A 13868-nucleotide genomic window follows, 5' to 3' on the forward strand; every position below is an offset into this window, starting at 1 on the left:
GCATTTTGGGCTGATTTCCTTTATTTCTGGTCATTTCTGCATCCCTGCTCTGTTCTGGTTTACAGTTCTCCAGCTCCCTGTACAAACAGGATCTTTCCTCAACAATGTTCTGCCACATCATCTTCCTTCCTTTGTATACAGGCTGATACTGCGTGTTACACACCACGCGGCCTCCTAAGGCACCTCGTTTCTCAACGCTATCAAAAACAGGAACCAAAAGGAGAGCAGCAGCAGAACACTTAATTCTCCCTGCAGTTTAAAATGTAACCCTTGAAAGTTTCCGATTCAAGATGACTTTTCAGTTAACAGCATTTTTTCTAGTTTGTTTTTTTTTTTCTAGTTTAGTGCTTTGGGCAATGCACTGCAGAATAAGTGCAAATGAGGCACTTTTTGTAAGATTCAAATGCCTCTCCAGCAAGGTCTGCAACACTGACCCATGCTTTTCCTCCTCCTCCTATTATTTTTTTTTTTTTCGGTGTTGAAAAGTGAAGCCAGCTGAGCAAAGTGTGCATTGCTTCACTGTTCACATCTTTTCTCCTGTCTTGTAAGGCTTGCTGTCTGATTTTTTGCTCTGAGGAGATTAGATAGCATGTCTAAAGGGAGAAGAGAAAACCACAGGGCTCACTGCACGTTGCACAAATGCTCTTGTTATTCTGAGGCCTGAAGAAACAAGGAAGGAAGCTTGAGGCTGGTGGTTTGGCAGGTGTGAGCCCTTTTCTACACAGACATCTGTTTTAAGTGGTAGCTTTGGGCTCAGTGATGAGCAGGGAACGCCTGTCACCCCTCAGACCCTTCTCTGTGTCACAGCACAAGGGGTTTGGGGCTCACAAAGAAGCAGTGTCACCCACTTGCTGAAGCTGCACTTGGGGACTTTGCTCTCTCAGATCTGTGGGGCAGGGCTGCAAAGTGCCATGATTTCTCCTGCAAAACCACAACTGGGTAACAACACAGCTGCTCCTCTGCCACCTGAGACAGAGGTGCCCCCTCTGTCCCCACACCAGCACGCACAAAATGCAATGGGGTTAGAGTACAAAGTGAGTGAACAACACCACGTAATGCTACACGGGATGCAAAGATGTGAAGAAAACCGTTGGGATGCTACCACGTACACCACATCAAAATAAACTTTTCTAATCCCACTGGATTATTCCTAGCAGTTCAGGTAACACTGCTGGTGATCCCATTACAAAGCTGAATGAACTGCTTCCTTTGGCAGGATGTTACGGCTCACTCTCTGCTAAGCCTTGCACCGTGTTTGAAGGAATTCATTAGTGCTTGGTGGTTAATTATCTATGGAATAACACACTTGGGATCCCCACCTCAGAAACAATCTAGAAAGAAACTGCAGTTTTTAGGGCTAGATCCTGCTCTGCTAAAATACACACGTGGGGAAGGAAAGAAGGGTTTGCATAATATCCTCCCCGGTGGGGATTCTCTGGGGCAAGTAAGTGTTGAGCCACAATGTTATTTTAAATAACAATAAGTTCTTTCTCCTGTAGTTCACTGCAGACTGTAATCAACATTTAGTAACTTAATTATCTTTAAGACTGCTACTCCTCTGTTACAGATTGCTGAAACTGGTCAGTGAATTCAGAAGTTAGTGGGGGAAGGGCAAGATAGGCAGGAACTGCAACATACATATGCAGCTGCTCATGCCATGACAGACCCTCATTTCCATAAGAAACCAAGATGAAGCCATTCCAAGGTGAGGGACTGTGGCTAATACCTCCCAAAACACTCATTAATACATCCCAAAACATGTCTCCTTGTCCACTGACGAGGAGAGTCAACCAAAGACTGGTTTAGTCTGGGTAGGAGAGGAGTACAGATTCTGAGACGTGCGTCATGGGGACTGCTGGACTTTATGGCTTTTTCCGAAGTTTTAAGCTGTCATGTGCTGATGTGCCTTTGTTCAGAGCTGAGCGAGGGGTAGGTGAAACAGTGGGAGAACTCAGCTCCTCTCTTTGCTTCATGTTGCAAAGGGCAATAATAAATAGAATAATAAACAGAATAAAATCTGCTGATGTCCACACCAGAATGGGCAAAATCCTGACAAAATGAAGAGCCAGGCATGAATTCTATATTCTTGGAAAGGAAGGCAGAATTTCTGCCATGAAGCATCCTGCTTAACATGATCTCTAGAGCAAGCAAGCCATTTGCATTAGTCACCTCTGAGAATCACCACTGCAGCATTCACAGAAATCTAACTGGACTCCAAAATAAAATTGTTTGGTTCTGAGGATTCAAATAAAAAACAAGAAAAGCAAGCCACACAAAGAAGCCTGATGCTTCCCCATTGGTATCTTAATTTTCTTTTTTAATTTTTTTTTTTCTGACAAATAGCAGCATGATACAAATAGAACCTTCACAGTTTATATGGTATCAGAGCTTAACCATGCCAGTAAGTGGTGAATCAACACTTTGCTCTAGCATGGTCCTGGATTGTACCATTGACATGTGGTTATAGTCAGAGAACACATTTGGTAGGAAATGGCACCTTGTTACTTCCCAGATTATCTGCTCCCTATGGGGTAAATATTTTAAACATCGTGCAGGGTTTTAGCAGCAACATTCACATTAAAGTAAATGGGATTTGAGGGAGGGTAAATCCAAGCACGCAGTGTTGGGACGTTGTGCTGATAAATCTTCTGTGTCTGACGCTCTCTGCTTTATCCGCTGACAAAAGACAAGTGTTTGCTGCCTTTGTAAGGTTCATAAAGCACAAAGGGAGGGTGTGTGCTCAGCATTGCTTCCTGTAGCACTGGCTGCAGCTACAGCGTGACAAGCAGAAGCAGGAAGGACTCGGAGGGATTCCTCAGCTCCTCAGTGCAAGCTGCAGCCCTGCACCTCCGAGGCATCCGGCTGCCGGGTGCAGGGAGTCCAGATCACTCCTGCACCACAGTTACACACTGATAAAGTTGTAACAGCAGCTACCTTGAGTATTTTAGGCAACAGCTACCTTGCAGGCCCCTTCAAGGTTATTGAACATGTATTAAGGAATTTTTATGGGCTTTTTGTCTGTTGCTTTTATCTAATCCCCCATGGTAGTGACTGAGAAGTGATCCAGTTTACATACCAGCAAAGGCTGGGAAAGGCCATCCCCTTAGGAGAGCTTCCTTTAAACTAATGATTTGAGTTTGGAAAAATATTGCCTGCTCTCCACTAGGCATCGTTTCATGGCTTAATTACGATGAATGTCCCCTAAATGAGCACGACAGGTCAGGCAGGCAGCACTGTTACTTCACTAGATGGTGTGTGGCTGTGCCTGCCAGGGGGAGAGAAGAGGGAAGAATTAATTCAGGGTGTAGCTGCGTGCACTACACTCCTTCCTCTGATGTGCCTGTAACAATATGCATCTATGAGCTTTCAAGGGTAAGAACTGAATTTCCAGAATAAGGAATAGAATGCCCAGATGAAAACAGTTCCATTTTCAAAAAGCTGCAACTTTTTCCAGAGGAGTACCCTTAGATCAGCAGTGGGGCAAGACTGGTGAGAAACAGGTTTGTTAGGCCAACTTGTTTCCTAGGCAAAACTTACTTTCAGAGACACAAGTTCTTCTAACTTGAAATGGGCCTGAAGAAGGCTTACGTGTCTGCAAGGGCATCTGCTTTCTACAATGTGCCCAGCTGGCCTAGTAAAAGACCTTGTATCTCTTCCTACAAATTCTTCTTGCTTACAGACTGACACCATCACTGCTTCAACACTAGTGAAACAAGGTCCAAAACTTTCAGTAGTTCTTCATAAGGCAAGCCATAAGTCTAATTGTGTTCTCACTTTCCCTGGTGTAAACTGTCTCCACCTGCTTTGGAGGAGAACAAGACCCAGCTCTGCCCCAAGGCACTTACATGAGGTAACATTAAATCATCCTTGTGGGTGTTCACTGTGCACGTGCAGTAAGAATCTGCTCCCTTCTTGCTTGCGAATATGGGAATTTGCTCTTCAAGGTCTCAGACATGAATTGCAGCAGTACTGGGGTCTGTTAAAGATGTCACTGATTCCCCAGCACATGCACCAACAGCAAAGCTGGCCACGACGAGGTCTGGAGGGGTAGGGTGGCTGGCTGGCAGTGAGCACGACAACTTCCTCAGCATCTCAGGGCTGAGTGCATGTGCAGTTTCACAACTGGCCTGAGCTGACCTACAGCTGGGCTCCTGCCAAAAGGGCAGCTCTCTCCCCTCTGCTGACACTTGTGCTCTTTTGGCTGTCGGGTCAGCGGCGCTGGGGAATGATTGGTCTCAGTACAATCCTCCCCTCCTTTTTTTCTCCCCCCTCCTCCCTCTTTTGGTGGGGTTAATTTTCAGTCAGCTTGATTTGCTGGTTTGTTGAACTGTCTGGCAGAATGGCTGGGTGGATGCTGGGGCTGGCAGGAGGAGGTGGTGAGGGAGTGTGGGGATGGAAAGTGCAAGAGTGGCTTTCCTGGCGGTGTGGACTCAGCTGGCAGGAGTCAAAGAGGGATATGCACCCACAGTGGGCTTCTGCAGCACCCTGCAAACCTCCCCAGATGCCGTGGGGATCAGGGCAGGCAGCTGCCTTGGGGTGGGATACTAACATTCATCTGCCTCTTTGAACACAGAGAAAAGGAGTTTAACAACCACGTGCTAAATGGTGCCATGAGGAAAACACATCTGAAACACATGTAAGTGTGGGGGTTTCCTGTGGTATTTAGGCCTAAGGTGTTTGCTGTTTTACCATCCAGCTCTGCACCCAACCTTCAAAAGTGTTCAATGCAACACACACTTAAGATTTCACACCCTCTACACCATGCTTATAGCTACAACAGCAGCTTATACTCTGGCTGTATCAGCCACCAGTGTCACAACATGGGCAAGACTCTCCAAGGAACAAAATGATGGCCAAAATAAAGTGGCTTTCCTCATCACTTAGAGCTGATGGATGTCCTTGATGGAAGAGAGGATTTGTGGCTGGTGCCTGACTTGGGGGAGGGTGCTTGGTGAAGAGTCAGTGTTGCAGCCACATGGGGAGCTGTGGAGAAGAGGACATAATGCTCACCCTGTGATACAGGAAAAGGGGGGCAGACACTGGCAAAAAGCTGAACAAGGGACAAGGGTCTCCCCAGGCATTCCCTGAAGTGAGAGCTTGTTCCTCCCGTATGTGTCAGATTTGTGTGGCTACTGTGAGATGAAGCTACATGGTAAGACAAGTTCTGCCAGAGCAGCTTCACCACTAACATTCCCCTGAAGCAAAGGAGTATTAGAGACAAGATGTTAATGGGAGAGGAAAATCAAGGTCATAGGATGGCATGTGATCACCTCTGTAGGTGAGGCAGGTTGCTACCTAACTTTCTTGCTATGTATTTCCACAAAATGCTCTTTCATGTCTTTGATCAGCTCACTCAGCTACTCTTGGCCTCCAGCTGCTGTTTGCTCAGCTAACTCATTTGGTTCCCATTTCTCCACGCCATCACATAAATTTAAGAAATTGAAACACCTGGATGAACTCAGGAAAAACTGCAAGTGATGTCCTTACTGTATCTAATCCAAATAGTCTATACTATCACCATACATTCAAACTTCTCTGTACCTAGCCACTGTTTTCTGATCAGCCCAGGCTCTTTGTTCTGTGTCTCACTCTGCTGTTCTTTCGCTTTATCATTAATGGGATCCCAGGGTTTAAACCCATCTTATTGTCAGTATTTGTTTGAATTCCAAAACTGTTCATATACTTCCTCTCTCTTGTAAACTTACAGCAATGAGTAAAGATCCCATTAAGAAAGAACTATTTGGGCCATAGAGAAATGCTGCCAACTACTGTAGCAGGAAAACATTACAACTCCCTTTTGCCCAAAACCAACATCTTCTTGATGTGGGTAAATAGCTGTTCCAGTTCTTCTGGGAACAATAATCACTGTCCCTTATTTCTTGATAGGGAGTGTGCAGTCCCCTGTCCCAGAGAGAAGCTCATTTCCAAAAGGCTTGTCTTCATACAGATGGCATTGTCCTTTGCTGGGAGTGTGAGGATCAGAGGATAAGGAGATTGGCAGAGAGGAAGCCAAAGGAGGTGCTGTGAGGAAATTGCTCCTGCAAGTGGATCACATGACAGAAGCTAAAAAAGCATTCCCCACCAGAATGGCATCCAAAGGACTTCATTTGGGCTCCTCTTTGCCCAGATCTGATTTAATTTTTATTCCCCCTACTCCATGCCCTGGCACCTGTAATTCTGAAAGTGTGTCTGTCCATGTATATGTCATTGGAGAGGCAGATGGTGTCCAGGATGCAGAGACCTGGGCTGTGTTTCATGCGGTGTCATCTGATTCCTGCATCTTGAGGCAAGACCCTTTGCCTCTGTCATCTCCTCCCAAAGGTTTTCTGCATCTGCTGCTCAGGAATCTCACAGGGCCCTGAGACATTCTCTGCGTTTTCAGACCACCTAGTGACCAACAGGTTCATTTTAGCTGGGGTTTCCAGGTACAAAACAAAGTAACTGTAATACATGTAAACTGATGCCATTTATCAAACTCAGTTATTACCATGAAGAGCACATAAACACATACCATAACCAAAGTTAGTCCTCCAGCTACAGTCTGGTTTTAGATTGTGTGAGTTTTGCCCGCAGGACCTCTTCTGTCCCCAAAATACACAGTTCTTGATCTTACTAATTTTATTGAGGTGGCAGCCTGTAGTAACTTCAATGCATCTGCGTGAATCGATCTACTCTGAAACAAACATTGGTCTCATTAAGCTTTTCCTTTGCTTCCTGCTCCACTGTTCATCAGCTAAGGGTTGGCTGAGATGACACTTGAGAAACAATGCTGATGCTTAGAGCAAAAAATCAGCACAAGTGAATCCAATCCCAGCTCTGTCACTGGCAAGAGGCAAATCCCTGCCCCTTTTGTTTTTAATTTTCCTATCTTTAATGGCATTAATATTGATGTATCTTATGGCAGAGGCATGACTGCTATTTCAGTTTGTGGAACACTTTGGGATGGTCAAAATACATCTCAACAAAACTACAAAGCACTACTGATGTTTCTGAAGAGTGTGATGTGTGTCCTAAACTAATCCTTTCTGGCCTGACACTTGGCATGTCTGGTCCCTTGTCACATCTCTCATAAAATAACCTGTGTTTCAGGCATGCTATTTATTAAATATACACACTCAAAATAATACAAAGAAGATTTTTTAAAAGTCTGCTTGTTTTTTAAATTGCTGCAGATTTGGCCTAATCTGAGAACACCACATGTATGGCCACAAGCAGAGTTCATGGAAGACTCTCCAACCTTTCTGTAGGTAAGCATCATGTTTACTGCAAGACTGCTGAGATCCTCAGTGCTCCTGAAGGCCAAGAAGCTGCAGAAGGTCTTCTGTCAGAAACACTGCTCATAGATCATGACAACACCATCAACAGGTGGGTTACATAACTGGTGAGCTAGTCACATCTTAGTAGGCATAAAAACATTTATTTTCTTGTCACCTAGCAATATGACAACAGATTATACCTGCTTCTTTCAAGTCTTGCTGTAAAATGTGCTTTGTCTGTGGATGCTCTTCCAGTAAAAAAGGGTGTAAAGGGGTGTAAAAAAGGGTGTACAGAATTCCTGCTGTAAGGCCCTGACTTTGCAGCTGCAGATTGTCACTGTCAGCAACAAAACTTGTGTAAGGTATCCCAGGTTATACTTCACCTTCCTTCATAGTCCAGGCTCTACCTCACCTCCCTTCATAGCCCAGGCTCTGCATTCTCTTGTTCTGATGAACCCAACCTGCACCCACAAGCACTGTGTTTTCTCTTCCACGTCACTTGAGTGAAGTTACAGGATCTCCTGCACAAAGTGGGTTAACTGGTGAAGCACTGGACAGTGCTTGAGCCCTGTCCCCTCTTCAGCACCATGGGTGCCATGCAGCATGCATCGCTCCTCCTCACTGACACAGCAGTGGCTGGGGAGCGTTTCCACACAGGTCCCAGGCACTGGGTCTGATTCCCCTCTCCCACAGGCACAGTGGCTGTGTTTACACTCGGTCTTCTGGACATACAGAAAATGTGAATTACATTCCTAACAGGCACTGCTGAAGCAGGAAATGCCTTAAATACATATTTGGGCTTGGATCACGCAATCCCAGAGCCACGGTTGTCTGCAGCATGCTGAGATACGCATGTCCTCTGCTCATCCAGAACTGCTCCATGTTGTCTGTGCACATAGCAGCTCAGCCTCTCCAGGGAAACCTGTGTTTGCTGTTACATTTGTACACCAGCCAGTGCTTTGCTTTCTGTTCTATGAATGGTGTAGCCAGAAATTGGCTGCTATGATGGTATGCTTCAGAGAGGATAACGCCGTCCTTTTCCCTGCTGTTTATTGTTTACCAGAGGTGCCTAATTTCTGAGAAACAAAAGCGGGGGCTTCTGGGCAATTTAACAATAATGAAGAGCAGGATGGATTTCCAAGATGTACAGTGCTATGCGTAGGGCTGAACAAAGGGCCTGCAACACCAGGCAGATTGCTGACGCCAGGCCTTTACACTACTGCATTAATGATAACAGCAACAAACCTCGTCTGCCCTGAAAACTGCAGTCAGAGAGTGCAGAAACCTGCAAACTAACAACAGAGAAGCTGAATGGGAAGCTTATGATGTTAAACATATGAAAGGGAAATCTCGGAACTGTGAGAAGGCACTGAACATAGAACGGGCTCTCTTCAGCAGACTATTTAAAAATTATTGACTACTTTTGCCTAGTAGAGTAGTTTTGTCAAAGTCAACGGGGACATCAAAAGTTTGTTCAGGTACAGAAAAGCAGAGCGAGACTTTCCACTTTGATCAGCTGTCTGCTTCCACCCCTTGGTGCAGAAACCCTTCAGATGCCCTTTGGGGTTTCTGTTGTCATTTGATGGGCTTGCCTCTGACATGAAATCATGTGAATGGAGCTGTATGACTGAGGCAGGGTAGTAACACCCGGCACAGGCAGGATGTGTGTGGCAGGGTTTATTTATTTCATGTCAGAGCCATAACATGTGGCCCTCTCCTTACCTGCAGTGCAGCCCCAGGTGGAGAGCCCGGGTGACCTCTCCCTGAGCTGCATGACACTCATAGAGCACAGGACTGCAAACTGCACTGCCCTAGGGGTGCCCGAGTTACAGACTGGGCTGCTATTATTTACCACAGCGCATAAAGCACCTCGGCCCACCCTCACTGGAATGTTTCCTTCCCCTCACTTGTCTCCTCTGCTCCTCTTCTGTGGTGTCCTACAACCATCCATCTCTCCTTACAGATAGTTGCCCCTCAGCCCCCATACCTGGCTGGAGTATGTTTGTGGACAGGGCTGCAAGCATAATGCAGAGGAATGGTGGCAAGAAAGGTAAGAGGCTCCAATAAGTACTCGCCACTGCCTAAGCCCTCTCATGACTGCTGGGACATAGTCTGTATAACCACCACCTGAAAGGAATTTGTAATGAAGTAGGTGTTGGCCTCTTCTCCCAAGTAACGAACAATAGGATGAGAGGAAATGGCCTCAAGTTATGCCAGAGAAGGTTTAGATTGGATATTAGGAAAAATTTATTTACTGAAACAGCAGTCAAGCATTGGAACAGGCTGCCCAGGGAAGTGGTAGAGTCACCATCCCCAGAGGTGTTCGAAAATCTCATAGACTCTGGGACATGGTTTAGGTGGTAGGGTGGTGCTGGGCTGATGATTGGACTTCATGATCTTAGAGGACTTTTCCAACCTCAATGATTCTATGGGCCTAAGCTAAATGGTTTCAGTTAATTCATCTGAGTCCAAAATAAAGGGTGGGTGAAGGCACAACCTGAACAGAGAAGCTGTCAGAGAACCATGGCCTGCACTGGAGTAATGATAGTTTTGTGGGTAGAGTTCATTGAGCAGATGTAGATGTTAAAACTGATGCTGCCTGTGAGTTCGTCACCTTAGGATGCTATTTTAAGTCAGAGAGAAATAGGCACTTTTGGCATAAAGTAGAAATTTACACTCAGTTGAGGTAAATTGTGCCTTGTAAGCTCCTGCTGCTCCCCGCTGACAATACAGGGAGGCAGACATGACTGGCTTACAGGTAAATGTCTGTGCAACACATGTCGAATGACGGGTGAGATAAATCACATTTTGTACGGCTTTGTTTTGACACAGGGGTGCTGCTAGGAGGAAGCTTCATAGGGCACCTGGTGGGGCATACTCTGGCAGATAACCAGAGGACAGGGAGCCAGATTCAGAGGAGGAACAGAGACACACAGTGACAGACACAGCAAAATCCTTTGGGAACGTGGCTGCTGAAGCAACCATGACTTCATTAGACTTCCTCAAGATGCCCTCTAGCCTAGACCTTTCTCCTCGTTTAATGGTTTCTTGGCCTCAATCCCTTTTAATTCTGAAATGAAAAAAAAAAAAAAAAAGAAAAATTCTCTTTTGACTCCTGTTTTCAGGCCAGGGCTGTTTGATTTGGAACACTGCATTGAAGTCTGTGCTACTGATTGATTTCAGGTTTATTATATCTCCCCCTTTGAAACATGCTACAGCAAAAAAAAAAAAAAAAAAAAAAAATCTGTACACTTTGTCATTTTTCATGTAACCTCCTCCTCCTTTTTTTATTTTTTTTTGCAATCTTAGCAAATGCTCAGCCTTTTCCACTTCAATAGCTTGAAATTCTCCCCTGGGAGCCCTAAGCTCTTTAAATATTTTTAGGTTGCCAGATTTCTTATGTTGTCTCTCCAGGAAGCCAATTTTGTTTCTAAGCTCATGAGAGTAGTCCAGCTTCATCTTTTGCGCACTCACTGCATCGCAATAAAATGCTGCCTAATTGCTTCCTCAGCTGAGTCCCAAAGGTGCTGGAGTTTATCTCTAGGCTACAGTTGTGGACAATAAACTCTTCTCACACTGGAGTTAAGTCTTTTTATTATTTAAATCTGAGTCATGTAAAATTAGTTTACTAGCAAGTAACCCACAAAGATCTTGTATGGAAAGAAACTCCCACATACTGTTTTCCAACAAGATGAGGAATGATCAAATACAAAGATCTGCAAGCAGCTCGTAATACAAGATATAATAGAAAGTCTAACATTTAATTCAGACAGAAAGACACGAGAATGTTTCTGTGAGCCTAGGAGTTACTCTCAGACCTTGGCTGTTTGGTGTTCTTTAGCTTCTAATTGAAACTGGTGTTAGGAAAAAGTCCCTTTTCCCCCCTAGCTTATCCATAACCCAAAATACCTTTGAGAGAGGGAAGGCAGCTGTAGATAACAAATGCCAGATGAGCAAGAGCTTTCTGTTCCCAGTCCAGCACAACAGCCAGAAGACTCAGTGAGCATTTTGCTAGAAAATCATCAAGAAAATACTAAGACTGTGTGGCTACATCTCCAACAAGCTTGAGAAGACCCCTGCAGCAAGGGACAAATGGGCAGTAAAGGGACTGAGAATGAACATAACTTCTTTTTCTCACTAGGATCATACTGAGCCATCCTCAATAGCAGAAGATATCTATAAACTGCATACATAGGCATTGTCTCCTTTCACATTCCTCTTTTAAATCTTCATTTTAAAGTACTTATATTTCCATTAGAAAATATGTCTTCTGATGACAGTGCATACTCCACAGACAACATAGTAGAAGGACTTACAGATTATTTTTTTGAGACTAACTCCTTTACACAGCACTTGATTTGGGAGCATTTGGTGCTGCGTGCCTAAAGCCACAGACTTAATTAAGCAAAAATGAATCTGGAAGAGATCTCCAAGTCTTCTCAAACTGGTGAGACTATCCTTTAATTAGAAGAAGTCAGACATGGTATTAAGAGACCTGACAGTCTTTACGGTGGTGTTGGCAGCACACTTGCAGGCTGGGACAATGGTGAAGGAGGACAGCACATGTCCAGGTCAGGGCAAGCTGATTCCAAAGTCTCTTCATACAGCTCCTTTTGTCAGCACAGAGTGTGTGCACAACCAGCAGACAGATCCATCTGCAGTAACTGCAAGGAGACTGTTAACAACCCACCATACACTCACTGCACAGAGCCCCATCCTGCTGCTGGGGTCTCTCGTTCTTCATTTAGATTCATCTTCACAACTTCTTGAGAATGTAAGGGCAGACAGTGCGTGGGCCACGGAACCTTCGTTACCAAGGGTGACGCATAAGGCAGGAAGGATGCACAGGTCTGAAGTCGATTTTGGCAGGCAGCAGTTAGAAAAGCTAGGATGCAATTTCAGCCTTTTTTCAGATAAATGGGAATTTTGCCACTGATGTCAGTGGGACGAAGACTTCGCTCCACATGTCTGCCTGTAATCTGAGAACATGTATTCTGCAAGTCCTGGAGACTCAGTGAAAATGGGACCCCACAGAGTTCATCTCGGATTCGTTCTTTGAAACAAAACTGCGTGGATCCTTTGTGCCCTTTTTAGTTATCTGTAAAACAAGTATGATAATGCTTTGAGCGCTAAACAATACAAGGTGTGTAGGAAGACATAGTATCTTTTATTAGACCAGCTGAAATAGTTGGGGAAAACCAGACAAGCTTTCAGGCTTGTCTGAAATAAGTTTTGAGATGCTCTGATGAAAGGTGTTCGAGCTGTGCAAGGGATCATTAAATTACATTCTTCCTCTCTCTGGAAATCATTTAGTGGTATTTCAAAGGAAAGATGCTGTACAGAAATAACTGATTTCTATTGCAAGTGCTGTCTGGAGCTAAATATCTTCCTTCCTCTCCCTTCATGAACTAATCTAAAAGAAAGTATGTTTTAAATTAACATGTTAAGAATAATTTTGTAGTAAAATGTACAGTCCTGTGAAATGTTCTGTGTTAAGGCTAATTCACAAGATTTTTAAGCATAGTTCATACACAGAAACAAGGTGGCTGGACTCCTGTATAATACTTTGCAGAAATGAACAAGATATCACTGTAAAGAAATTAGAAAGCATGGAAGCTCTGTTAGAAAAAGCAAGTGCAGAAAAAAAAAAGGCAGATATGAGGCAAGAACCCTATTATGCTTGCAAACACTGCTTAACAAGCCCCCCGATTTTCACTTTTGAATGTGGACGTGGGCATCATGCCTTCAGAATCTGTGAACCAGTCAGTGTCCATAAAAGGGTGACAGAAACAACCAAAAGCTTAACACAGTCCTCTTCCCAATTTATCAGGAGGGACAGAGTGAACTGGGAGTGCTCCTCTGAAGTTAGCCAGGGGTGACAGACTAGCAGTGTTATGGTATTGAAGCTGTGAGCACAGCAAGATCCATCAGTGCCATCTTCATGTCAGATCACTGAGGTTACTGGGGCCTATGAAGGCCTAGGTGAGGAAGATTTAACTGTACATAAACCCTACCAGTATCACCTTGTTAGTACTTTAGCTCAAAGTCAAGACACAAGGGTCAAGACCAGTGAAAACAGGGAGGGGAACCTTTAAATACATAAAAGGTAGTTGCAAAGATGTATGAAATAAACTGTTGTTTCTGTCTCTTAGAACAAGCAATGGGGATAAATTGCAGCAAAGGAGATTTAAGTTAAACCACTAGACAACTGTCCAGGATTAAGGAAAATGAAGCATTGGTATAGGCTGCCTAGAGAAATGGTGAAACTTTCATCACTGGAACACGTCAAATAAACATCATCAAAAATTTCACTGCAGATGATTGTCCACTGAAGCAGAGAATAGACTTGGAGACTCATCTGAGGAAGGTTACAATGCGTGACCAGGTCTTCCTGGATGTATTCTTTTTTCACCCTGGAAGATGTTGAAGATTTTCTGTTTGTGTGAGATTTTGAGATGCATTCCTCTGAAAATATTTGCCTGGCCATTTATCTTCTGAAGTGCCTGTTTCTCTCTGTTGATCACAGATGCAGGCACAGATGACTGGCTTGGTGTGGACACCTACTTACTGAATCTGTAAAGTCAGATGAGACAATTACCATCCTTAATGACA

The sequence above is a fragment of the Calypte anna genome, chromosome 1 (genome assembly GCF_003957555.1).
Source record: "Calypte anna isolate BGI_N300 chromosome 1, bCalAnn1_v1.p, whole genome shotgun sequence".
NCBI classification, from domain to species: Eukaryota; Metazoa; Chordata; class Aves; order Apodiformes; family Trochilidae; genus Calypte; species Calypte anna.